This window comes from Callithrix jacchus, chromosome Y (assembly GCF_049354715.1).
Source record: "Callithrix jacchus isolate 240 chromosome Y, calJac240_pri, whole genome shotgun sequence".
NCBI lineage: Eukaryota > Metazoa > Chordata > Mammalia > Primates > Cebidae > Callithrix > Callithrix jacchus.
Genome location: NC_133525.1, coordinates 12,667,229 through 12,692,765, shown reverse-complemented (window position 1 = coordinate 12,692,765; position 25,537 = coordinate 12,667,229). Strand labels below are relative to the sequence as shown.

General features: G+C 41.0%; 1 long non-coding RNA gene and 1 other non-coding gene across 3 annotated transcripts in view; one reads left to right on the top strand and one right to left on the bottom strand.

Annotated features, from left to right (window-relative positions):
• LOC118155244 (uncharacterized) overlaps positions 1 to 25,537 on the top strand; it is a 55,236-nt gene that overhangs the window by 7,256 nt on the left and 22,443 nt on the right. The window lies entirely within an intron of this gene.
• On the bottom strand, positions 9,262 to 9,402 carry LOC144581343 (U4 spliceosomal RNA). The gene has a single exon (XR_013531953.1). It is a non-coding gene; the product is annotated as a U4 spliceosomal RNA (small nuclear RNA).

The following is a 25,537-nucleotide window of genomic DNA, read 5'->3' as shown; positions in this document are numbered from 1 at the left end:
TGAATTGATTTAATTCAATTGACTTAATCAATTCAAGATGAATTGACTAATATAGGAATAAAACTGAGGAAAAATAATGGTATAATAAAAATAGTTCCTACATATTAAGGGACAAGTTTCCTTCTAAGAAGTTGGTGAGACCGTTGTAAGGACTTGATAGGTTGGTTCTTCCTGCCCTCTAGTGGCCATTGCTCAAAATGCAGACAGAGCTGTGTCAAGGTTAAACAATGAGATGGAGTTTTGCTCTTGTTGCCCAGGCTGGAGTGCAAGGGCAGGATCTCTGCTCCCTGCAACCTCTGCCTCCCAGGTTGAAGCGATTCTCCTGCCTCAGCCTCTTGAGTAGCTGGGAATACAGGCACCCGCCATCACACCCAGCTAATTTTTGTATTTTTAGTAAAGGTGGGTCTCACCTTTGGCCAGGCTGGTCTCGAACTCCTGACCTCATGTGATCTGCCTACCTCAGCTTCCCAAAGTGCTGGGATTACAGGTGTGAGCCGCTGCACCCGGCACAAAGAAATTACTAATTCAACCAAGGCGGTGACCCACAGAAGCCTGGGTAATACTCCAGTTTCCTCATTTTAATTTTGTAACTTAATCATGATATCTTGATTAGTCTCACTTGATATTGCTGACATAAAATTGAATTACGCCATCTCAGGTATTTGACTTGGATATTAAATTATCCAAAGCTACAGTAATTTTCTTTAAAACTTTTACATGTATAGCATATTCTTAGACTTTACCATATAAGGGGTGTTTCTCAAATAAGAAAATAAAAACACTTTTAAGTGTACTTACTTTTTTCCCCTACTGTTAGGTAAGTCCTTTAAATATTCTAGTTTTTGTTCCACATTACCACTCTGTATGTTCTGTGAAGTGTACACTCATTATTCAGATTCTACAAGGAATAGAATGACTCCGAGGGAGGCTGGTACACTCGATAATTGGCAGGCCCAGGGGCTGGAAAACATTCTGACTCCTGAGTTTATGTCTAAGCTCTCCTTCTTGTAGAAATCCATAGGGTTAATTGTGAAGTGATTTTTAAGTCTTTAACTAGAATGAGCTGATAATGTGCAACTTGTAAAAGCTTGTAAGATACAATTTTGTTTAAGGTAATGTTCGTTTACTTTTTTTTTTTTTTTTTTTGGGAGACAGAGTTCTGCTCTGTTGCCCAGCCTGGAGTGCAGTGGTCTGATCTTGGCTGACAGCAACCCCTGCCTCTCAAGTTCAAGCAGTTCTCCTGCCTCAGCTTCCTGAGTAGCTAGGATTACAAGCGCATGCCACCACACTCAGCTAATTTTTGTATTTTTAGTAGAGACGGGGTTTCATCATGTTGTCCAGGCTCGTCTTGAACTCCTGACCTCAAGTGATCCACCTGCCTTGGCCTCCCAAAGTGTTGGGATTCCAGGAATGTGCCACTGTGCCTGACTGGTTTACCATATTTTTAAAAAAGTGTATTAGCCTCAGAGTCCAAGTTTATAAATCAGGCTTCTTGATTTTAGGGGAGCTAAGTTTTTAGAATATCTAAAAGGAGGTTTTTAATTTTTTAAACCAAAATTTAGAAGGAGAGCCTACCCGGCACTAGTCATGAAAGTCTGGTCCCTCTGGTAGGGGCCAAGTGAGTGCTCGTGGCTCAAGAGAAAGTAAACCCTGAGAAAGATGGACTGAGTCAATATGGTTTTAGTAGAAAGGATGTTACCTTCAGAAGAGTTTTTTATAATTGTGGAACTCTAGACTCAACATTCTTAGGGTTTCTGGTCTAAAATAGCTTCATTAAAAAAAATGCTTGGGCATTCCACTGATAGCCGCTGTTTCAGGTGGGGTCATTTTAAGCTGTTGGTCATCTCTGGACCAGTTGCTGTGATCGTTCCAAATGATTTTCCCTCTTGGACTTCGATGATATGTAGGCCAGTCTCAAGGGTTCATGCCTATAAGCCCTGCACATTGAGAGGCCAAGGTAGGTGGGTCACTTGAGCCAGGAGTTCGAGACCAGCCTGATGAACATGGCAAAAGCCTGTCTGTACTAAAAATACAAAAAAGAAAAAAAAAAGAAAAAATTAGTTGGGTGCAGTGGCTCATGCCTATGCCTGTAATCCCAGCTACTCAAGAGGCTGAGGCACGAGAATTGCTTGAACCTGAGAGGCAGAGGTTACAGTGAGCTGAGATGATACCACTGCACTCCAGCCTGGGCAACAGAGTAAGACTCTGTCTCCAAAAAAGAAAAGAAGAAGGAGAAAAAGGAGAAGAGGGGAAGAAGTGAAAGAAGGAGAAGAAGGAGAAGAAAGAAGAGAAGAGAAAGAGAAGCAAGAAAGGGAAAGAAAAAGAAATAAAGAAGAGAAAAGAAGGAAGAAAGGAAGAAGGAAGAAGAAGTCAGTGGTATCTGGCTTATGTATGCAACTCGTACAGTGCTAACATTACACAGCAAGTATAGCAGGAGCAATGAAATGAACTAGAGAAGAATCAATATCCCATAGGAGTTAAACATATCAGATGTTTGCAGAATCATCAGTGAGGCATCTGGAGATGTGTGACTCCCTGCAGTGTCAAAGCAACTCCTGGGAAGTCTCAAAGGGGCAGAAGAAAGATTCAGTTGTAAATGCAAACACTAAATCTGGCCAACCGTACTGCCTGTGAGAAAAGCATATTAAAATAATGAGGCAACTCTTTCGAAGCTAATTTAATAATAAGAGCTATGCAAAATACTTAGAACCCAACTGTTTTAAGTATTAATTCAAGCAAGTCCCACTTCCACCCTACAGCTGGGGTATTCTTTTTAACCTTTCATGATGGATAAACTGAGGCACAGAGAATTTCAGTAATTTTTCCAGGATTCTAGTCTCATAAGTGACAGGGAGGACCAATTCCTGGGCCCACCTGGCATAGAACAACACTGTGCTGCCTGTGCCATGGCCCGCCTGCCTGTGCTGCAAGCTCCCAAGGACGGAAAGTATGTGTTACCTTTCTGCTGCAGGTCCAGCCCCTTCATCATTGCTGCTTTCCCAGTGCAGTGTGTTTGGAGTAGGGGAGTGTTCAGAAGGCAGGAATTTGCTTTTTTTCCATAGCAGTGCCCTGGAGACAGGGACCAGATCTTCAAGGGGGAATATTACTTATTCATCATCAATTACGGTTGCAGTGTGAAACAGAAACAATACAGACATAAAATACACAGTACCTGCTCTCACAGGCCTCACATCTTCTTAAGATGACAAAGTGATATTAATTTTAAGATAAAATTCTCATTTACAGGGTAACTTCTATATTAATCCTATATGACTGTTGGCTTAATATTGGAGTTTCAAAATATAGGAATCAAAAGCTGATAGAACTGAAAAGAGGAAATAAGTCTGCAATTCTAGCTGGAGATTTCAACACAGTAACTAATGGAATGAGTGCACAGACAATCTGTGAAAAGACAAGAGCGAGACGAATTTACCCTTCCTAGAACATCACTGACCACACCCAAATGAAGCAAACACACATTCTGCTCACAGGCACTTGGGACATTCACCAAGAGAGAAGAGACCACATTCTGGGTCATAACATGAATGTGAGTGTGTTGGAAAGGATTGAAGTCCCGCCACATTTGCTCCCCAGCTGCAAAGCCTCTACCTGGGTGCAGGTGGAGAGAACAAGCCTACAGTTGGGGTGATAGGCAGCACCGATGGGCGGCTGTACAGGCTTGCACTAAACAACCTCAGAGTGTGCAGAAGAGGAGAAGCTGGTGAGACATGTGATAGAGGAGCCATCAGCAGGACACGACTCCTTGCAGCAACTGTGGGGCTCGAAAGAGGAGTAACGGCCAGGAATATTCACTGGTTCCTGGCTTGGGTAACTGGGTGGTTATGATTTGATTCCCTAATCATAAAAGTGCTAGGCAAGAGGAAAGAGTTGGAATGAGTCTGTGCGTCTGTGTTATTGTGTGTGTGTCCATGTTTGTATGTGTCTCTCTGTGTGTCTGGGGGTGTCTGTGTGTATGTCTGTGCATGTGTGTGTGTGTATTTCTGTGTGTATCTGTGTATGACTGTGTTTGAGTATGGTTGCATCTGTGTATGTATCAGTGTGTGCCATTAGTTCAGTTTTTCTGTCTTATCTGTTGGAGAGAATACCCATTTGAACACAAGTGAGATAGCTCTCCTAGATAAGTGGATGTCCAGGTCAAGCACATTTGGGCGGTGGACAGGCCCGAAGTTGTGAGTGGAGTGGGGAGGAAGAAGTGATGGGAAAGGGTCTTGAACATCTCCATTAACAGGAACATTGACAGAAGGGCAGAAGCTGAGACCACAAAGCTTGGACCATGGACCTAGGACAGGAGAACCCAGTGGAAGGAGTTTGGCAGGCATTGCTGGTGGTCCACCCAACAAGCATTGCTCCTCCATCCACACTGGCAGAACCTGGCCACCCTTTTCCCTGTGGATCAGGATAGTCGTGATGAGCGTAAGCCTGTCCCGTAGTCCTCTTCCATATGGGATTGAATCATTTAGAGGGAGGAATGGCTCCTAAGTTCAAATAGGACTTCCTCTACTTTGGAACTCGTAAGCTAAGGGGAGTCTTTTCCCTCAAGGCTGTGAACCATTTATGCTGGGATAAGGGGCTGCCAAAGAATTCCTAGAAAATGTTTTCAGGCTCAAAGCCTGGGAATAAACAATTTCCCTGCATTTGGTGGATGGTGTTGTGTCTGGTTTTGGTCTTGCCAAACACAGGCACTCTCACACAGTCACACGTCACACATGCACACATGCCAAACACAGGCACTCACACAGTCACACGTCACACACATGCACACATGCACACATGCCAAACACAGGCACTCTCACACAGTCACACGTCACACACATGCACACATGCCAAACACAGGCACTCTCACACAGTCACACGTCACACACATGCACACATGCCAAACACAGGCACTCTTACACAGTCACACGTACACACATGCACACATGCCAAACACAGGCACTCTCACACAGTCACACGTCACACACATGCACACGTGCACACAGCACTCTCCGTCTCTATTTCTCTCTGTTATTCTCTCATTCTCCTTCTCTTCTTTTCTCCCAATTTCCTATGCCCTCTCTCTCTCTCTCTCTCTCTCTCTCACACACACACACACACACACACACACAGCTCAAATGGCTCAAGCCCCTACATCAGAACAACATCTGAACACGGTCACAATGAAAAAGGCAGCGGCTGTGTCCTGACGATGCAAGCCCTGATGATGAATTAATCTTAGAGACTCCAGATATTGGCAGCTCTTTTGCCAAGTGTAGCTAACTTATCTGAGATAATAAAATTCCTTATAGAGTCTTTCATTTTTACCCATTTTTTAAAAACTTAAAGCTAAAGATATTCCAATTTTTATATGGTGGCATCGCAGATATTCACCTGCAAAAGGTGAGGCAGTGACAAGATCATTGGTGACTTTTACACAAGCAGCTTCAGGGTGACCCACATGAATGGAGGATTCATCATCACTTAAGATTAGAGAGAGAATGAAAAGTGAGGAGGCAGGATGTGCAGGCCGTACACTCTTCTCTGCAGAATTTGGCTGTGAATGGAGAGGTTGGGTGAAAGCCAGATGAGGTCAGACTGACAATCCTTTCTTTTGTTTAGGGTTTAGACTCCTTTTGCTCTTGTTATTTTAGTTTTGCTTTGTTGCCTGTTAACAGGCATTGGAATGTGTTTATGTGCTGAGGGGAAGGATTCACTAAGAGAGGAAAAACTTGGTACAAAGAAGAGAAGGGATGTCATCAGCTCTTGGGCAGAGAAGCAGAGAGGAATGGCTCTTTAAGGAGAAGTAGGACTGTCCTCTGTCCTCAGGAACTAACTGGGTTGTCTGCTTGCAGAGTTGTCATGCAGCAGCCCTTACACATTCCTCAGCAGAAAGCTATAGCTTCCTCAAGGAGTTAGACTTTGCACTTATTAATTCTCTGCTCCAAACAACACCATTAAGACCCTGGCCATTTGTGAATGATACCTGTGGAGGGACAGTAAACAACCCATGATGTTGCTCTCAAGCCCCAGCGCTGACAGAGAACAGCCCAGGAGTTTTTGTCCTGCAGTCTCCTAACCAAGGGTCTCCAGCAAAGGTGGAAAGAAGACACCCTGGGTCTGTCCTAAGCCTCTGTCTTTCAGGTTCCTTCATCTGTCTGCTCATCCTGTCTTCCATTCCTTCCAGGATCACTGGGTCTTATTAGACACTGCTGTAATTTTGCTGTGCAACTCACAGTGGAAAGCCTCTATACACATTGGGAAAGGCTCACAGTTCTATGAGCCTTTTATTAAAAGTTGCTGTGTCTGTACATAGATAGACTTATTTGTAGTAAAGAACTCTCCGCATTCATTTTAAGTTTGAGATAGTCTGTGAGTCTGAAGGGCATTATGGACAGTGAAGGTAGAACTGCGGAAGAGGATTATCTCACTTCTACTCACTCTGGGCTCCAGCCAGTTCTCAGCAAAGTTTTAAGGATGTTGGCTAAGGAGACACGAATCACGGTCACATCCTTCCTCATGAATCCACCATGTCAATGCTATTTAGCCCAGAATAGTTCAACAACCATTATCAGGTTCTTATTATGGGGCAGACACTGGGCTAGAAGCAAGGGATATAAATATAATACCACTTGCAGAGTGGCAGAGTGGGAGGCAGAGGCTGGCGGATCACCTGAGGACAGGAGTTCAAGACCAGCCTGGCCAACATGGTGAAACCCCGTTTCTACTAAAAATACAAAAATTATCTAGGCATGGTGCCTATAATCCCAGCTATTCGGGAGGCTGAGGCAGCAGAATCGCTTAAACCCAGGAAATGAAGGTTGCAATGAGCCAAGATCGCACCATTGCACTCCGGCCTGGGAAACAGAGGGAGACTCTGTCTCAAAAAAATAATAAATAAATAAATAAAATACCACCCTAATTGTTCTCCAGGAACTTAGTCTTATAAGGAAGGCAACCTTTAGATAATTCACTTTTACATATTTGCATATGAATGTATACCCATATATACTAGGTATCTGAACTACCTATTATAGTACACATAAAAGAGGAAAATAGCCTTTTCTTAGAGAATGAGAGGTTGCCTGAGTGGATCACATAAAATATGATGAAAAGATGTCTTCATAATAAATATGGTAAAAAAAATTCCAGGAAAAGACATAGTGCGAACAATATGGTAGAGTCACAGAAATACAAAAATTTGGCCCTTGTTGACCACAATATTTCAGGAAAAGGGGAGAAGAGATGAAGCTGCAGGCTTTTGCCAGAGTTCCATTTTTAATATGCTGAGGAATTTATACAGTTAGAGATGAACGGGGTCTTTGGAAAGCTAAGAAAGAGCCATGATTGATATTCTACTTTGGATGGATGGTGCCAGGACTCAAATGGATTCAAGTGGGGATGAGATTGGAGGAAATGACTAATGTGGCATTGCAAATATTTCAGGCAGAAGACAATGGCACTGGATGAGAAAGGATGTGAATTATTCTAAAAATGTTTGCAAAGCGAACCCAGCAGCATGTAAAAATGGCATAATGTCGTCACCGTGTGGGGTTTATTCTGAAAATGAAAAGTTAGTTTAATATTCAAAAATTAATCAATGTTAATAAACTATATTAACAGACTAAAGAAGGAAAAGCGTATGATCTTCTTTTGAGATGCAAATAGAACCCTGTAATAATATTTATTCATTCAATACAATAAAATGTCCTCAGCTCAAAAAAATAAAAAAAAAAAAACCCTACAAAATACCTACAACTAAAGTCATGTTTATTAGTAAGCAATTGAATGGTTTCTTTCTAAAATCGAGACAAGACAAGGATGTCCCCTGTTGCTATTTTTATTGGTCATTGTAGGTAGTTCAATAAGGAGGAAGAAAAAAGAAATGAAAGCACGTGGACTGTAGATAAAAAACAACTGTTTCTCTTTACAGATGCTGTAATTGTGTAAGAAAATACAAACGAACCCATGGAATGCTACTGGTGCTGAAACATGATATTAGCAAAACAGTGTTTAAAAATCAGGCCAGGTATGGTGGCTCCTCTGTAATCCCAGTACTTTGGGAGGGAGAGGGAAGAGGATCCCTTGAAGCCAGGAGTTTTAGAAAACCCTGCCCAACATAGCGAGACCCTGTCTCTACAAAAAAAAAAAAAGAAAAAAAAAACTAGCTGGGCATGGTGATGTGTGCCTGTGATCCAAGTTACTTGAAAGGCTGAGGTGGGAGGATTGCTTGAGCCTCCAAATATGAGGCTGCAGTGAGCTATGATTATACCGCTGTACTCCAGCCTGGGTGACAGAATGAGACCCCCCCATCACAAATAAATAAATGAATAAATAACAGTTGCATGTTAATATGCTATCAATAAGCAATTTGAAATTGAAATTAGTATAAATGTAAAAACTCTAAATGACCTGTATGTCAAAAAATAAAAAAAAAAACCACTTATGAAAGAAACACTAATTAAAGCCCAACTAAAAAGACATAAAGATGAACTTTACGTTTCTCTTCCCATCATGAACTGGAAGACTCAGAAGTGATATTGTCACTTCTCCCCAAATTAATTTATAGAATTAATGCAATTTGAGTCAACATCACACACGACTTTTAAAATAGGAATTGACATAATCCTTTTAAATTTAGTAAAAATTCAAAGAAATAACCCAAACCACACGGAAAAAGAGAGAACATACTTGGAAGGATCACGCTATCTGGCTCAAGGCTCACTGTAAAGCTGTGGTGGTCCAGTCAGTGTGGCGTTGGCAGAAGGACAGACACCTGAACTAATGGAACTGAAAAGAGAGTCCAGAGATAGTCCTGCTAGGTATTATCAATTGGTTTTCTGCCAAGTTTTGCAAAGCAATTCAACTGAGAAAGAAAAGTATTTCTAGGAGTTGATGCTGGGACATTCATATACATACAAATTGCACTTTGACCCATATCTTGCACTGTATAAAAAAATTAACCCAAAATAGATTATAGACTTAAGTATTATGACCTATAAAGTTTCTTTTTTAAAATTTATTTATTAATTATATATTTTGGAGACAGAGTTTCTCTCTGTCGCCCAGGCTGGAGTGCAGTGGCATGATCTCAGCTCACTGCAACCTCTGCCTTCCAGTTTCAAGCTATTCTCCTGCCTCAGCCTCCCGAGTAGCTGGGATTACAGGCACCCACCACCATGGCCAACTAACTCTTGGTATTTTTAGTAGAGACGGGTTTTCACCATGTTGGTGAGGCTGGTATGTATGTATGAATTTATAATTCAGTCCCCATAGAGACTGCCAAAAATTGCCAATGCCATCTATATTTCAAGTTGTCCTGGCAGGGTATTGGGAAAAGTTTTCAATTAGCAATAAACCCACCTCTGTGAAACCTCATAGTCTACGATACTGCCACTGCGCAAAGCTCAGGCTGGTCTTGAACTCCTGGCCTCATGATCCACCTGCCTCGGCCCCCCAAAGTGCTAGGATTCCATGTGTGAGCCACCACTCCCTGCAAAAGTTTTTTTTTTTTTAATTATTTTACTTTAAGTTCCAGGATACGTGTGCAGAATGTGCAGGTTTGTTACATAGGTATACATGTGCCATGGTCATCTGCTGCACCTATTGACTCATCCTCTAGGTTCCCTCCCCTCGCTCCCCATCCCCCAAAGTATGTGTTGTTCCCCTTCCTGTGTCCATGTGCTCTCATTGTTCAACTCCCATTTATGAGTGAGCACATGCAGTGTTTGGTTTTCTGTTCCTGTGTTAGTTAGCTGAGGACAGTAGTTTCCAGTTCATCCATGTTCCTGCAAAGGATAAGATTGCATTCCTTTCTGTGGCTAAATAGCATTCCATGGTGTATTTTTAACCACATTTTCTTTATCCAGTCTATCATTAATGGGCTTTGGGTTGGTTCCATGTCTTTGCTATTGAAAATAGTGCTACAATAAACATCCACGTGCATGTGTCTTTATAGTAGAATGATTTATATTCCTTTGGGTATATACCCAGTAATGGGATTGCTGAGTCAAATGGTATTTCTGGTTCTAGATCCTTGAGGAATCACCACACTGACTTCCACAATGGTTGAACTAATTTATATTCCCACCAACAGTGTAAAAGCTTTCTATTTCTCCACAGCCTCATGAGCATCTATTGTTTCTTGACTTTTTAATAATTGCCATTCTGACCAGCCTGAGATGGTATCTCCTAGTGGTTTTGACATATAAAATTTCTAGAAGTAAACTTGATCATAAGTTCAGCAAAGAGTTGCTAGATATAAGACTAATAACACTGTCCTTGAAAGAAAAGATCACATATAATTAATTGAAATTAAGAAATCCTACCTTTTGAAAGACCTTGTTAAGAAAATAAAAAGACTTGGGGGGCCAAGGTGGGTGGATCAGGAGGTCAGGAGTTCGAGACCATCCTGGCCAACATAGTGAAACCACGTCTCTACTAAAAATACAAAAATTAGCCAGGCATGGTGATATGCGCCTGTAAACCCACCTACTCAGGAGGCTGAGGCAGGAGAACTGCTTGAACCCGGGAGGCAGAGGTTGCGGTGAGCCAAGACCATGCCATTGTACTGCAGCCTGGGAAACAGAGCAAGACTCCATCTCAAAAAAAGAAAAAAAAAAAAAAGACAAGCCATACACTATGAGAACATGCCAATAAAACATATATTTAATAAATAAGTGACATTCAAAATATATAACACACTTTCAAAATTCAATAGTGAAGAAAGAAAGCAATAAATAATTGGGCAAAATATTTTATAAGATTTCACCAAGTAAGATATATGAATAGAAAATAAACATGAAAAGATACTCAGTATTCTTAATTTTTACAGGAATTCAAATTAAACCACTATAAAATACTACTATGTCTCTATTAGAATAATCAAAATAATAAAAAGACTGTTGGCAAAAATGCTGACCAAACAGAACTCTCCTCTGTTGCTGGTAGAAATGCCAATGGTATAGTCACTTGGGGAAAAAATGTTTATTGTGGCTTTGTTTGTAATCCTCCCTGCAGACTAGAAACAAAGAGACCTTTCTACCATATTCACACATTTACCCACTCCCAATCTTTATTTTACTAGGAATCTCCCAAATCAGGGGCAATAAGAATTTTGAATATAAAAAAATTGAGGTCTTTAACTTCTGAGGATTAGTGATAATGTACATGTTGGCACATATGTATTTTATTTTTACCTTTGTGCACTTTATTTTGCAAATCAAAGTCTCCATTAACTCTGAGACCCCCGTTCCTTCATTTCATCCACATGTGATAAACTCTGGGAAAACTTTAAAACACGTTTACAAAGGACATGATTGCAACTCTTGCATGCTGTTTCAGCAAAGCTAAATTCAGGATACAATTATTTTCTTCAAAAATTTGGTTGACTCAACATATTTTCTAAAGAGGAAATTCCAAGGCATTGAAAAACACATCTGTGTTATACAGAAAACATTTTCTAAGCAGGAAAAGTCTTTCTGACTCTGCAAAATGTCATCAGATTTTCAATCACATGTTATCCTTATCCAAAGACTCCTTTTCCTTGAGTCAGTATGGTTTAGAAACGGGGAAGCAAGTGGTGGTAATGTCAGAGGCTTATCCAAACTACTGTGAAAAACGGATACTGTATTAAGGGATTTTCTTAGGACAAAACAGCAGCTTTTTAAGTCAGCTCTGCATCTCCGGTTTGCAGGGTTAGGCTTGATAATGCATGCATCTCAAAAGCACGAGATGAGCAACGCCTTCAGCTGCTCTGTGTAGACGTACTACCGACCACTGGTAATTATGTCTTTATTCTTTCGAAGTAAAATGTTGTTGATTCTTTTCAGCTTGCATTTTTCTCTACATCTCATTAAAAATCTACAGTGAGTAAAAATAATAGATGAAAAGTTGACATTGATGATAGAATCTAGAAATGAAACTTCAGAGCATGACGCATCATCCGGCCATCACTGTTTTTCAACACATTTATTCTGCCCCTGGTGGAAAGAGGTAGGACCTGCACTTCCAGCCCATTGGAACCCCTGGGGAAGCTGTGGGATAGATACTCCAGTCCCCACCTCTGTGTGTTCCAATGTGACAGGTCCACTCCACCGGAGGACTTGAACACAGAGGTTTGATATAAGACCCGAATCTAAGCTGCACAACTCTGTACTTCTAACAAGCAGTTTCAAAAATACTGATATTATCATATTCATAAAGAAAACCAAGTTAAAATCATGCATGTTTCAAGAAGTTGATCATTTCCTTTATTTTGAGGAAGGGTATACTGAGCTGTGGGAAGATGGACAAGGTTAGTTCCAGCACAGAAAGTCATGCTTTCGAATGACATTGGCCTGGACACAGAAGCACAGGGTTCAATGCTCCTTACCAAGCCAGAAAATCCTTCTGTTTCCAGCCTACTGGGAAACCTTCTTCAGAAAAGGCAGACTCTGTATACGCTCATTCCTCTTTGTACCCCGAAAATCCTGAGAGAAAGACATATCCCTAAACTAGGCAAATGCAAATGTTCAAGCACTCATTCTAGATTCTGAAAACAGGGGGAAGTATGATTTGCTTCTTGTTGTATTTGTTTGTTGTGTTGTTTTTTGTTTATTGTTACCCTTCCAAGTCATAATAGATAAAATTTGAGAAGCTGCACTAAGGTGTCAAATGTCACTCTTGATTACAGGTGAAGTACAATTTCAACAAATACTATTTTTAAAGTGAGTGATTTCTTAACAATGCAACATCCTCATTCTGGCGGATGGGCCAAAGAGGGTTAGCTTTATTGCTTTGTTAAAACTCAGTCACTCTGTGATGAAAGATGCTCTTTTGCACGGCCTACTCTGTAGATCAACACAGGAGACCTCCCTGAGCTGTGGCTGCTCTCCTGCAGGATTAGGTAGGGATGCACTCTCCATGGTTCCTGCCAGCAGGAATCCCTCCCTCCCCTTCCTGGTGCCCCTCCTCCATAAGTACATAGTCCACAGACCTTGAACTTAGGTGGTGAGAGTAAGAAAGAAAGGGAAAAGAAAAGAAAAGGTAAAAATAAACATCTATAAGTTCCATATACACTGCTGTGAGCGAGTATGTGTGCTTTAGCAGGAGAAAAGTATTTTAGTATTGAACAAGCCAACTCAACCTGGACTTTTCCTGCAGAGTCCTCAAATAATTAGGCCTCCAATGGAAAAAATGAAGCCAGTGGCCTAGTTTCAAGAACACCTGTATGTTAGACATTCTTCACTCTTTCACCTGATGGGCAGGTTGAAGTCTGGCATTGCCTTAGGACCTGATCCTTTACTGAACACTAGAAAGGAAATCACCCCTATGATTAGTGAACATGTATCTGTGTGTCTGTTCTTCTTCTCATTTAACAGCTACATAAAGTATAAAAGCCTGGATTTTTTTCTAGCACTAGGAATTTGGATGATTTAAAACAGCTAATCAAATTCAGGTAGAATAAAACTAGTGCAGAAATCTAGCTATGAAGGAAAAATTGAATAAGAATAAAAGATCAGTGTCTTGTTTGCTTTCCCATCAAATCTGTACCTGGATAACATAGGCTCAGATATGTAAACATCTAAAAATTGAGAAACGTGGCATGAAATGTACACAAAATTTAAAACATGAAACTACAGCAAAACGGCTATGTACTATTGTTAATTTGCTTAGAAACAGAGTATTTCAAGAATTGAATTTAACAATGCATGAACTTATTTTAATTATGAACAGCTTTCAAAGGCATATTTATCAATTTTAATACCCAATTCAACAGTCCAATAAAAGTGGAGAAGCCCTTAGCACTTCTTGTGTCTTTAAAAGATTGTAAATTTTTAAGAAGACTTACAGCTAAATCTCTAAATAAGAATTAGCTATTTTAGCATTAGAAGATAACATTTTTTTAAAGGACTGCATCATTTTTTGCTCAGCAAGTTATGTGGAAAAAGACCTTATCTTCACCTCTCTTTCTCTCCCCCCCCCCACACACACACACCCCACAATTCAAGTCTTTTCATTTAAAACAAATACTTTGGATGAGGTAATTGTAAGAGTGTCTGAAAGACAAACTGTCTCCTTTTTTTGGTGGGGAAAAGGATTAAATTGGAATGAAATCATAAAAACAGAGATGTAGACAATTAGTTGGAAGAAATAATAGTCACGCTTTTAATGAAATTTTAAAAATTCACCTAAAGTCATTACTTTATTCATTTGTTTTTAAATTAAATCATCTAACAACTGTTAATTAACACCCACTAGGAAGTGGAAATTAAAATACTTAAGCAAGTCTTTTTGGTTGCAATTAACAAAACCCCTCTGAGCTGACAGAATGCAGCACTGAGGGCTGTTGTACAGTTTTGGGGCATCTAAGGGAAGGCAGAGGGGCAGCAGGGCCTCCCAGGGGACCATGCCACAGGCTCACTGTGACTCATGGTGGCGAACCTCTCATTTCTGTGTCTCTCCTCTACTTTGTTCTTTTTCTTTCCTTGCAAACCAACATGTTCTGATGTTTGTTGTGCATGAGTCAAACTGTCCAAACTCTTCTTAGCTCTGCCTGCAAGACACCAGTTAAGCTGCTTACAGGCACTGGTTAGAGTTTGAAATCCAATTGCAATTCCAGGAAGAGAACGGGCTGTTGGCTCTGCCCTCCTCTCATGACATCTCGGGTTCATCAGTTTTACCTAGAATGGTTCTCAGGATGGGGTTTCAGCTTGGAGAGTGTGAATTCAGAACAGGGCTTTCAATGCAAGGGTGCCCAACATCCCTGCTTCATGATATTGATAGAAAATCTACTGATAATGTTATATAGCCACACAAATAATGTTTGAAAGTCAACATACTGCCCTAATGGTAATGTAAAGGAGAAACAAAAGGAAGATAATTTAAGATAAAATGATAGGATTTTAGTATTTAAATACTTGACACCCCCAGATGCACATCCATTATGTGTAAAATAACTGTGAAGATGACAGTTACATTCAAATACGTAGCAATTCCATAGAGGTGAGTTCTAGTGGGATGATTAAATGCCACAAGAACACTGCTCTTTGTGATGATTTTTCTGAAATATGGAGATTTGAGGGTACATTTCTGAACTTAAACTACTATCTTCTCTCAATTTTAATGTTAATTAAATTTCTATAAAATTTAGTGTATATTAAAATTATGCAAAGTTGGCTGGGTGTAGTGGCTCATGCCTATAAATCCCAGCACTTTGGGAGGCTGAGGCGAGTGGATCACGAGGTCAAGAGATCGAGACCATCCCGGCCAACATGGTAAAACCCTGTCTTTACTAAAAATACAAAAATTTGCTGAATGTGGTGGCATAGGTCCATCATCCCAGCTAGTTGGGAGGCTGAGGCAGGAGAATCACTTGAACCCAGAGGCAGAGGTTACAGTGAGCAAAGATTGTACTCTGCACTCCAGCCTGGCAACAGAGTAAGACTCTGCCTCAAAAAAAATATGCAAAATTGTGTGATTTATTTAAGCTTGTGGAGGCTCAGAGAAGTAGATTAGTATCTGAGTGTCTGTGAGTCCCCAGCAGGGCCCTGGCAGGCTGTGCAGGTGGAGGACAGCTCTGCATGGCAGTGGCGGCTGCCCGACTCACTGGGACATTCCGATCCCCTGACATGCTCTACTAAATAATAGTGACACCCACCCCCATTGTAACACTTGCAGACATCCCCACACCTTTCAGGCTACCTCTCCTATGAAGGGCCATGGTTTTTAGAAATACAACTCCTGAAAGAGAACTTCAGAAGCATTAGATCCCACTGCTTCCCTGCCTTTCAGTTCCCAAACCCTGCACTTTCTCTCACTGAAGTTTGTCTCTTCAAAGTTGCCAGTATACACCTTAAACACATTGGTAATGTTCAGCCCTTATCTTACATGACCTAGATTTCTCTGGCTATATTCGTGCAGTTTCCCAGCAGTCATCTCTTTAGATACCATTTTTAGTGTTGATACTTCTCTGATCTCAGTCCTTCAGTCTTTGCTTTTTGTCTCACATGCTCCCAGGAGCATCCTTTTCTCTCTCAGACCTTCTGTGATTAGCTCTGGGCTGATGGTTCTAGCATTTATATCTTCAGTGCAGACCTCTCATTAGAAATCCACAGAGAATGTTCTGCTGCCTCCTAAAATTCTCCATTAGTCCCATGGGGACCCGAAATGAAACACCTACAAAACCACCCTTCACGTCTCTTCACCCACCTGCCTTTCCCCTGCCCCAGGAACCCTATCTCAGTTTACTGGAGTAGTAAGTGGAATAAGGCACCCATAATCAGGAAGCTGTTGGCTGCCCTTCTGGGTGGGCAGAGATAGATGTTCACATGAGAGCACAGTTATCTTTGATCCTCTAAGTCATTCCAGTGATTCTCTTGGTTATTGAAATGTTAGACTAGCAGATGCCTAGGCTCTGACCAAAGACGATGCTACAATCTTCTGGTTCCAGGTGAGTGTGTGTGTGTGACTGTCGTAGGAAAAGCTGAATTTCTCTAGGATCTTGGGTTCATGGAGAGGCAGGGCAAGGTGAATAGGAAGCCAGGGGAACTTGCAAGGAGGTGACTGAGATTCATCCCTTCTTTCCAAGGTAGGTAAAGAGGAACGTGGAGGGGCTGAGCTTGTGGCTCAGACAATGATCCAAGGATACCACAGACTTGAAGATGAGGTTGGTGGGATGTTGCCATAGAAAATGCTGATGATCCTAGTATCTATTCTCCTCTCCTTTTCAAAGTAACTGAACCTTCCTTCTAAGTTTTAGCTAGGAATGTGGCCACTCATACTGGCCATATTCCTCTGTTCCCTTCCATCTTCACAACAGACTTCAGGCCAATCGAGCGGAGTGAAGGGAATGTGTGTGTGTGTGCATGTGTGATTGTGTGTGTGAGTGTATGCATGTGTTTGTGCTTGCGTGCGTGTGTGTGCGCATGTGCCTTTGTGATTGTGTATGCGCATGTGTGCATGTGTTTGCATGTGTGCATGTGTATGCATGTATAGTGTGCATGTCTGTGCGGACATGTATGAATCTATGTGTGTGCATGTGTTTGCATGCATGTGTGTGCATGGGTGTGTGTGTGCACCTCCGCCACAGAGATCTCTACTCTGGACTTTCCTTTCCCATCTGCTATAGAACATGGATGTGGCAATGGCCTGTCTCCAAACCTGCAAAGTAGAACAAGCCTGCAGGGCAGAGAACCTTAGCCTGGGTTTCCACGAACTAGTTATGAAAAAAATAATTATTACCTTATTTGCGTGAACTTCTAAAAAAATTTACCATTGCCTTTCACTAGGAATGAGGAAAAATGAAACAATAGCATTAAGATGATTCTGCTGAGGTGGAAACCTCAGCAGGGATCTCAGATGGAAATGAGGACAGTGTTGCTGGAAATGTGAGGAAAGGAAATCCTTGTTGTAGAGTGGCAGAAACTTGCCTGAGCTGTATTCTGAAGTTGAGTGCAAAGGACAATTTGTAAGCAATGAAGTTGGGTATTTAGCTGAAGGTATTTCGAGGAACGTGAAGAAAGTAAGGCCTGGTTTCTTCTTAATCATTATGGTAAAATATAAGAGGAGAGAGATAATTTGAGGAAAGAATGTTGGAGCAAGAAAAAACATCAGAGCTGATGACTTAGGAAGTTCTGAGCCTTATTGGATAGCAAAGGATACCGTAATGAGGAAATTCACTGTGGCCAGAGAAAGGATGTTCTGGAAGGAACACTAAGGTGGTGCCCAGAAAACCTTTGGCTGAAAAGGTTAGGCACATATCGTGGATCCAATCTCAGCAGAAGCCAGGAATAGAGATAGGGATACCCAGGAACAATCCCAGAGAGCCCTTATGTCTAATGACACAGATTCCCTTGATATACACAGGAACCACTGAGGATTTTGAGAACGTTAAACCAGTAGAAACACTACCATCTTGGAATGAAAGGGACAGAGACAGGACAAAATGAAGGAAAGTCATGGGACTTATAAACTGTACAAGCAGGAAACAGGGCAGTAGAGCCACTTGGCAGCCAGCATGCTCTACCTTTTCAGAAAAAGGAAGAATGACTCCAAGGACAGAGCAATGGATGCAGAGACTGACTGGGCTACCGCCACCTGCACCCAGAAGCCAATCATGACGCTGCTGCAGGCCCAGGGGCAGGGACCACCCGTGGAGCTGCTGCGGGCCCAGGGGCAGGGACCACCCATGACGCTGCTGCGGGCCCAGGGGCAGGGACCACCTGTGGAGCTGCTGCGGGCCCAGGGGCAGGGACCACCCATGACGCTTCTGCGGGCCCAGGGGAAGGGACCACCCGTGGAGCTGCTGCGGGCCCAGGGGCAGGGACCACCCATGACGCTGCTGCGGGCCCAGGGGCAGGGACCACCCGTGGAGCTGCTGCGGGCCCAGGGGCAGGGACCACCCATGACGCTGCTGCGGGCCCAGGGGCAGGGACCACCCATGAAGCTGCTGCGGGCCCAGGGGCAGGGACCACCCGTGGAGCTGCTGTGGGCCCAGGGGCAGGGACCACCCGTGGAGCTGCTGTGGGCCCAGGGTGTGGCAGATCAAGCTGCAAAAGATTGTTCTCAGGCCATTAAACCCAATAGAATGTGCTGTGCTAGGTTCTGCTTAATTCCAGTGTCCCCTTTATCCCTCCAATTTTTCTCCTTTTTGAAATAAAAGAAAAAACAATAACAAAGGTCTTCTTAGTTTTAAAAGGAGAAGACGTAAGCACACCAATGTATCTTTGGAGCAGATAACTTGTTTGTTAGATTCACAAGTCCAGAGAAGGACTTGTGAAGTCCTAGGATGGATCATACTCAAAGTTTCATGTGTCTGATTTAGATGATTAGCTTTGGTGTCTTTGACCTGATAATATTTTTATTATTTTTTTTGAAAGGAAGAAAGAAAAAAAGGAGGGAAGGAGAGGAATAAAGAGGAAGAAAAAGAGGGAGAGAAAACAGGAATGTAGCTTTATTCTAAAAATGGGTATTAATAATGGCCAATAAATATTTTGTGTATTTAAGGTGGAGAGCTCTATAAATATTTATTGAGTTTACTTTATTGATGATATTTATTGACCTGATAATATTTTTAAGAGATTTTAGACTAAGAATAGATAATCCAATGGGTTGAGGCTGTTAGGGATGTTAGGGTGGGGTAGCTGTCATCTTCTCAAGGGGCAGACATGGATGTGGAGTAGACAGTAGGCAGACTGTAGAGGGTTCAGTTGGTGCCTCTTCAAAAGATAGGTCCACTGGCAACTTTAGAATGTGACCTTTTTTGGAATAAAGATTTTTGAAGATGCAATTAAAGGAAGGATTTCAATATGACATCATTTTGTGTTACGATTGGCCCTAAATCCAATAACCGGTCTTCTTAGAAAGGAGATTCAGGGTTGAGACACATATACACAGCTCCCAAATGCAATCCCGGCCCTGCTCCCATTGGTTGTTTCAGGGACAGGGAGTTTCTTTGTTCCAGTCCCAGTGATGTTCAGGACTTCATTTAACGATTGGATAAGACACTGGACTGTAGGCTTGGAACTGCAGCCAGCCATTTGCTACCAGAAAGGAAGGCAGCCTGGGTGTGCAGCCCATATACAAAAGGTGGGCAAAACCAGGAAAATCAGAACTGCAGCATGCATGAAAATACTTTTGAAAGTTGAAATACGAGAAGTTGAATCCCTGAATAAACGAATAACAAGTTCTGAAATTGAGGCAGGAATTAAGAGCATACCAACCAAAAAAGGCCAAGACCAGGCAGATTCACAGCCAAATTCTACCAGAGGTACAAAGAGGAGCTGGTACTATTCCTTCTGAAACTATTCCAAACAATAGAAAAAGAGGGAAGCCTCCCTAATTAATTTTATGAGGCCAGCATAATCCTGATACCAAACCTGGCAGAGACACAACAACAAAATTTCTCTCTCAGGCTAATATCTCTCATGAACATCAATATGAAAATCCTCAATAAAATATTGGCAAACCAAATCCAGCAACACATCAAAAAGCTTATCCACCACAATCAAGTTGGCTTCATCTCTGGGATGCAAGGCTGGTTCAAAACATGCAAATCAATAAATGTAATCCACCACATAAATAGAACTAGTGACAAAAACCACATTATTATCTCAATAGATGCAGAAAAGGCCTTCAATAAAATTCAACAGCCCTTCATGCTAAAAACTCTCAATAAACTAGGTATTGATGGAACATACCTCAAAATAATAAGAGCTATTTGTGACAAACCCACAGCCAATATCATACTGAATGGGCAAAAGCTGGAAGCATTCTGTTTGAAAACTGGCACAAGACAAGGATGCCCTCTCTCACCACTCCTATTCAACATAGTATTGGAAGTTCTGGGCAGGGCAATTAGGCAAGAGAAAGAAATAAAGGATATTCAAACAGAAAGAGAGGAAGTCAAATTGTTTCTGTTTGCAGATGACATGATTGTATATTTAGAAACCCTCATCATCTCAGCCCCAAATCTCCTTAAACTTATCAGCAACTTCAGCAAAGTCTCAGGATACAAAATCAATGTGCAAAAATCACAAACATTCCTATACACCAATAATAGAGAGCCAAATCATGAGTGAACTCCCATTCACAATGGCTACAAAGAGAATAAAATACTTAGGAATACAACTTAAAAGGGATGTGAAGGACCTTTTCAAGGAGAACTACAAACCACTGCTCAAGGAGATAAGAGAGGACACAAACAAATGGAAAAACATTCCATGCTCATGGAGAGCAAGAATCAATATCATGAAAATGGCCATACTGCCCAAAGTAATTTATAGATTCAATGTTATCCACATCAAGCTACCATTGATTTTCTTCATAGAATTAGAAAAAACTACTTTAAATATCATCTGAACCAAAAAAGAGCCCATATGGCCAAGACAATCTTAAGCAAAAGAACAAAGCTGGAGGCATCACACTACCTGACTTCAAACTATACTACAAGGCTACATTAACAAAAACAGCATGGTACTTGTACCAAAACAGATATATAGACCAATGGAACAGAACAGAGGCCTCAGAAATTATGCCACACATCTACAACCATCTGGTCCTTGACAAACCTGACAAAAACAAGCAATGGAAAAAGGATTTCCTATTTAACAAATGGTTTGGGGAAAACTGGCTAGCCATATGCAGAAAACTGAAACTGGACTCCTCCCTTACACCTTATACAGAAATGAAATCCAAATGGATTAAAGGTTTAAACATAAGACCTAAAACCATAAAAGCCCTAGAAGAAAACCTGGGCAATACCATTGTGGACATAGGCATGGGCAAAGACTTCATGACTAAAACACCAAAAGCAATGGCAACAAAAGGCAAAATTGACAAATGGGATCTAATTAAACTAGAGAGCTTCTGCACAACAAAACAAGTTATCACCAGAGCAAACAGGCAACCTACAGAATGGGAGAAAAGTTTTGCAATCTATCCATCTGACAAAGGGTTAATATCCAGAGTCTACAAGGAACCTAAACAAATTAACAAGAAAAAAACAAACGCATCAAAAGGTGGGCAAAAGATACGAACAGACACTTCTCAAAAGAAGACATTTATGCAGCCAACAAACATATGTAAAAAAGCTCATCATCACTAGTGATTAGAGAAATGCAAATCAAAACCACAATACAATACCATCTCATGCCAGTTAGAATGATGATTATCAAAAAGTCAGAAAACAACAGATGCTGGAGAGGATGTGGAGAAATGGGAATGCTGTTTCTCTATTGGTGGGAGTGTAAATTAGTTCAACCATTGTGGAAGACAGTGTGGCAATTCCTCAAGGGTCTAGAACCAGAAATACCATTTGACCCAGCAGTCCTATTACTTAGTATATACCCAAAGGATTATAAATCATCCTACTATAAAGATAAATGCTCATGTATGTTTATGGCAGCACTATTCACAATAGCAAAGACTTGGAACCAACGCAAATGCCCATCAATGATACACTGGATAAAGAAAAAGTGGCACATATATACCGTGGAATACTATGCAGCCATTAAAAAGGGTGAGTTCATGCCCTTTGCAGGGACATGGATGAAGCTGGAAACTATCATTCTCAGCAGACTAACACAGGAACAGAAAACCAAACACCACATGTTCTCACTCATAAGTGGGAGTTGAACAATGAGAACACATGGACACAGGGAGGGGAACATCACACATTGGGGCCTGTCAGGGGTGGGGGGCTAGGGGAGGGACAGCTGTGGTGGGGGCATAGGGCAGGGATAGCATTAGGAGAAATACCTAATATAGATGACGGGTTGATGGATGTAGCAAACCGTTATGGCATGTGTATACCTATGTAACAAACCTGCACGTTCTGCACACATATCCCAGAACTTAAAGTATACTAAAAGAAAACAAAAAAGAAACTTGAAATACTCTGACTTTTCAGTTATGTGTCAATAACTTTCCTTTTTAGCTTGAGCCAATTCCAGTTGCGACTTGAAGTTACATTTTGGTTACACTGTCACATTTGCTAATACAATTGATTCATATGATTTAATTTGCAGAATGCACAATGTGTTTTAAACCATGCATTTGCAGCACATGTTTTGGAGGATATATGCTGTGAGAGCCTTGGCAATTTTATCTGAGAACTGCATTATTCAGAACTACTTAAGATCATACACTTCAGTCCCTCACTTCATAAATGAGAAACTGAGGCCATCAAAAATAATTGAAATTGTCCAGCTTAATAGATGTAGATAATGACAAAGTTAGATCAAAAATTAGTTCATTATTGACACAAAATCACTTTTCCCAGCACAGGACATGTTTCATTATGTTCCATGAACGGTGAAAAATATTGCAAGTAACTAAGCTAAGCCGGCAAGAAAGGTTTTCGAATGTGGGAAGTCCTCTTTCACACCGGGAGTGGAAATTGAGGACAAATCATGAAAGACTGCAGAATCCATTTCGGGCCTTGGAAAGACTTCCACTTGCCTCACAAAGCAACAGCTACCAACACTAAATGAAAGCACAGGAAGAAAAGAAGCAAATACCCGCTGCTCTCCCACCTTCATGGATTAGTTTATTTGACAAGTGCTATGTGTTACTTTATTTCAGGCCCTTTGCCAGCTCTTGGTGATAAATGATGAACAGAACCCTTATGGAATCCAGTAGGAAGGAGAGTTCAGCAATGAGATGTCATCTCACACCAGTTAGAATGGCGATCATCAAAAAGTCAGGAAACTAGATGCTGGAGAGGATGTGGAGGGGAATTCCTAGGAAGGAACTGGGATCAGAGAAATCTTCCTCAGACTTCAGAGCGGAGAATCTAGCAGGTGGGAGTGGGAGGACTGCATTTCAGACCAAAGGTTTGTGATTGGGAGAAACAGGAAAGGAAATCTGGAAAATCTGTCATTCATGTGGCTGGGGGATGGAGTGCAGGGAATTCTGAGCCCCCAAGAAAGAACCCCAAGATATCAGCAGAGGCAGAAGCTCACAGGAATCTCCACAGGACTTAAACACCTCTCCATAAAATAACAATAATGAACCCTTTGTTGCAGATAAAGGTTGAATTTCCAGCTATAATCTGGATAGAGACTTGGTAATTTAAAAAATCATTTACAAAGCAAATGAATTTTATAATTTTTAAAGGCCATATGCCTACAGCATTAGAAATCATATGTTTTTGATTTTTGCTTATAGAAGCATGACAGGTGGTTTTTCTTTCACACATTCTAAGGCATTTTCAGGTTTAGAAAACTGGAATGCATAATTGAACAAAATTCCTGTAAATAAACATTTATTTTTCTGTGTCTTTGCAGAAACTAAAAATTGCTCTCTTTAAAATGTTACTGCAACATAATTTTTCTGCAAAGAGATACCTAGATCACTTGAGTATTTAAACATTTTATTTCTGATATAGCCTAGTCTCATTTGTCTTAATAACATATTTTTTTCTTACTGTATGCATATGTTTGTTTAATTACATCCTGGGTACTCTTGAAGTACTTTGAGCAAAAAGAGCAGATGTCGATGTTTCCCAGCTTTATGTAAATTATTTTAACATATGTAATCCCCCAGTCAATTGTAACTTTTTTCTAATTAAGAAATATTTGTTGGATGCATCTTTTCTATGTTAAACTATGTGTGCCTCATATATAGGCTCTGCATTTCTTAGAATAATATCTATAGTATTGGTGGTTAACCAATCACTTGCCACATTCTGGATATATTAATGATGGCCAATCTGTCAGAGAAGCAGGAACCAAGAAGGGACAGTGTAATGCCTTTTTAGTTCAATTCCATTCTGAGACTAGCAAAGCACATGCCTTACTGGTCATGACCCATATTCATGGGATGTTTGTATAAAAGGAAACAGCCTAAAGTTACCTGCAAGGACACACTCCCACAACAGAGTCCAGATGTTCCAATACTCATAACAATGTATGTTTTGAAGGTAATAATGGTTATGCTTTGATGTACTCACACACTAGACTGTCAAGGCTAGTTTTCTTTAAATCAAGAGAGTAATAAATTTGTCATGATGCCTGCCCACCTGCACATAGATGCAGCTTAGCTTGTCTTTACATAGACAAGACCCCTCCATAAGGAAAACTTAAAGACTGGTGGTTTCTCCTCTTGCTTTCTGTGGGTGACCTACTCTGTAATGGAGTAGCTTTTAATACACCCACTTTTTTCACTGTACTTTGTGACTCACCCTGAATTCCTTCCTGCAAGAATCTTCTTTTGGATTTCACAAATCCAGTAACAAATCTATTCCCAAAATCTACCATGATCTCAAATTTCTTTCTTAAGAATTATTTTTTTTTGGTGGGGGATTTGGTCAGAAACTTGTAATTTCTGTGGCATTTATGTGTTCTTTTAGCCAGTTTCAAGAGCTCCCAGATTCTCAAAGTAGCAAGGAAACAGGAAGCTTGCATTTAACCACATCTATGGATTGCATTCAATTTAAAAAAATTATACTTTAAGTTCTGGGGTTCATGTACAGAACGTGCAGGTTTGTTACGTAGGTATACATGTGCCACGGTGGTTTGCTGCATCCGTCACCCCGTCATCTACATTAGGTATTTCTCCTAATGCTATCCCTCCCCTGCTATCCCTCCCCTAGCCTCCCAACCCCTGACAGGCTGCAATGGCAACAAAAGCCAAAATAGACAAATGGGATGTAATTAAACGAAAGAGCTTCTGCACAGCAAAAGAAACTATCATTAGAGTGACTGGCAACCAATAGAATGGGAAAAAATTTTTTTGCAAATCTACCCATCTGACAAAGGGCTAACAACCAGAATGTACAAAGAACTTAAATAAATGTACAAGAAAAAAACAAGCAATACCATCAAAAAGTGGGTGAAGGATATGAACAGACACTTCTCAAAAGAAGACATATATGAGGCCAACAATCATATGAAAAAATGCTCATCATCACTGGTCATCAGAGATGCAAATCAAAACCACATTGAGATACCATCTCACGCCAGTTAGAATGGCAATCATTAAAAAATCAGGAGACAACAGATGCTGGAGAGGATGTGGAGAAATAGGAACGCTTTTACACTGTTGGTGGGAGTGTAAATTA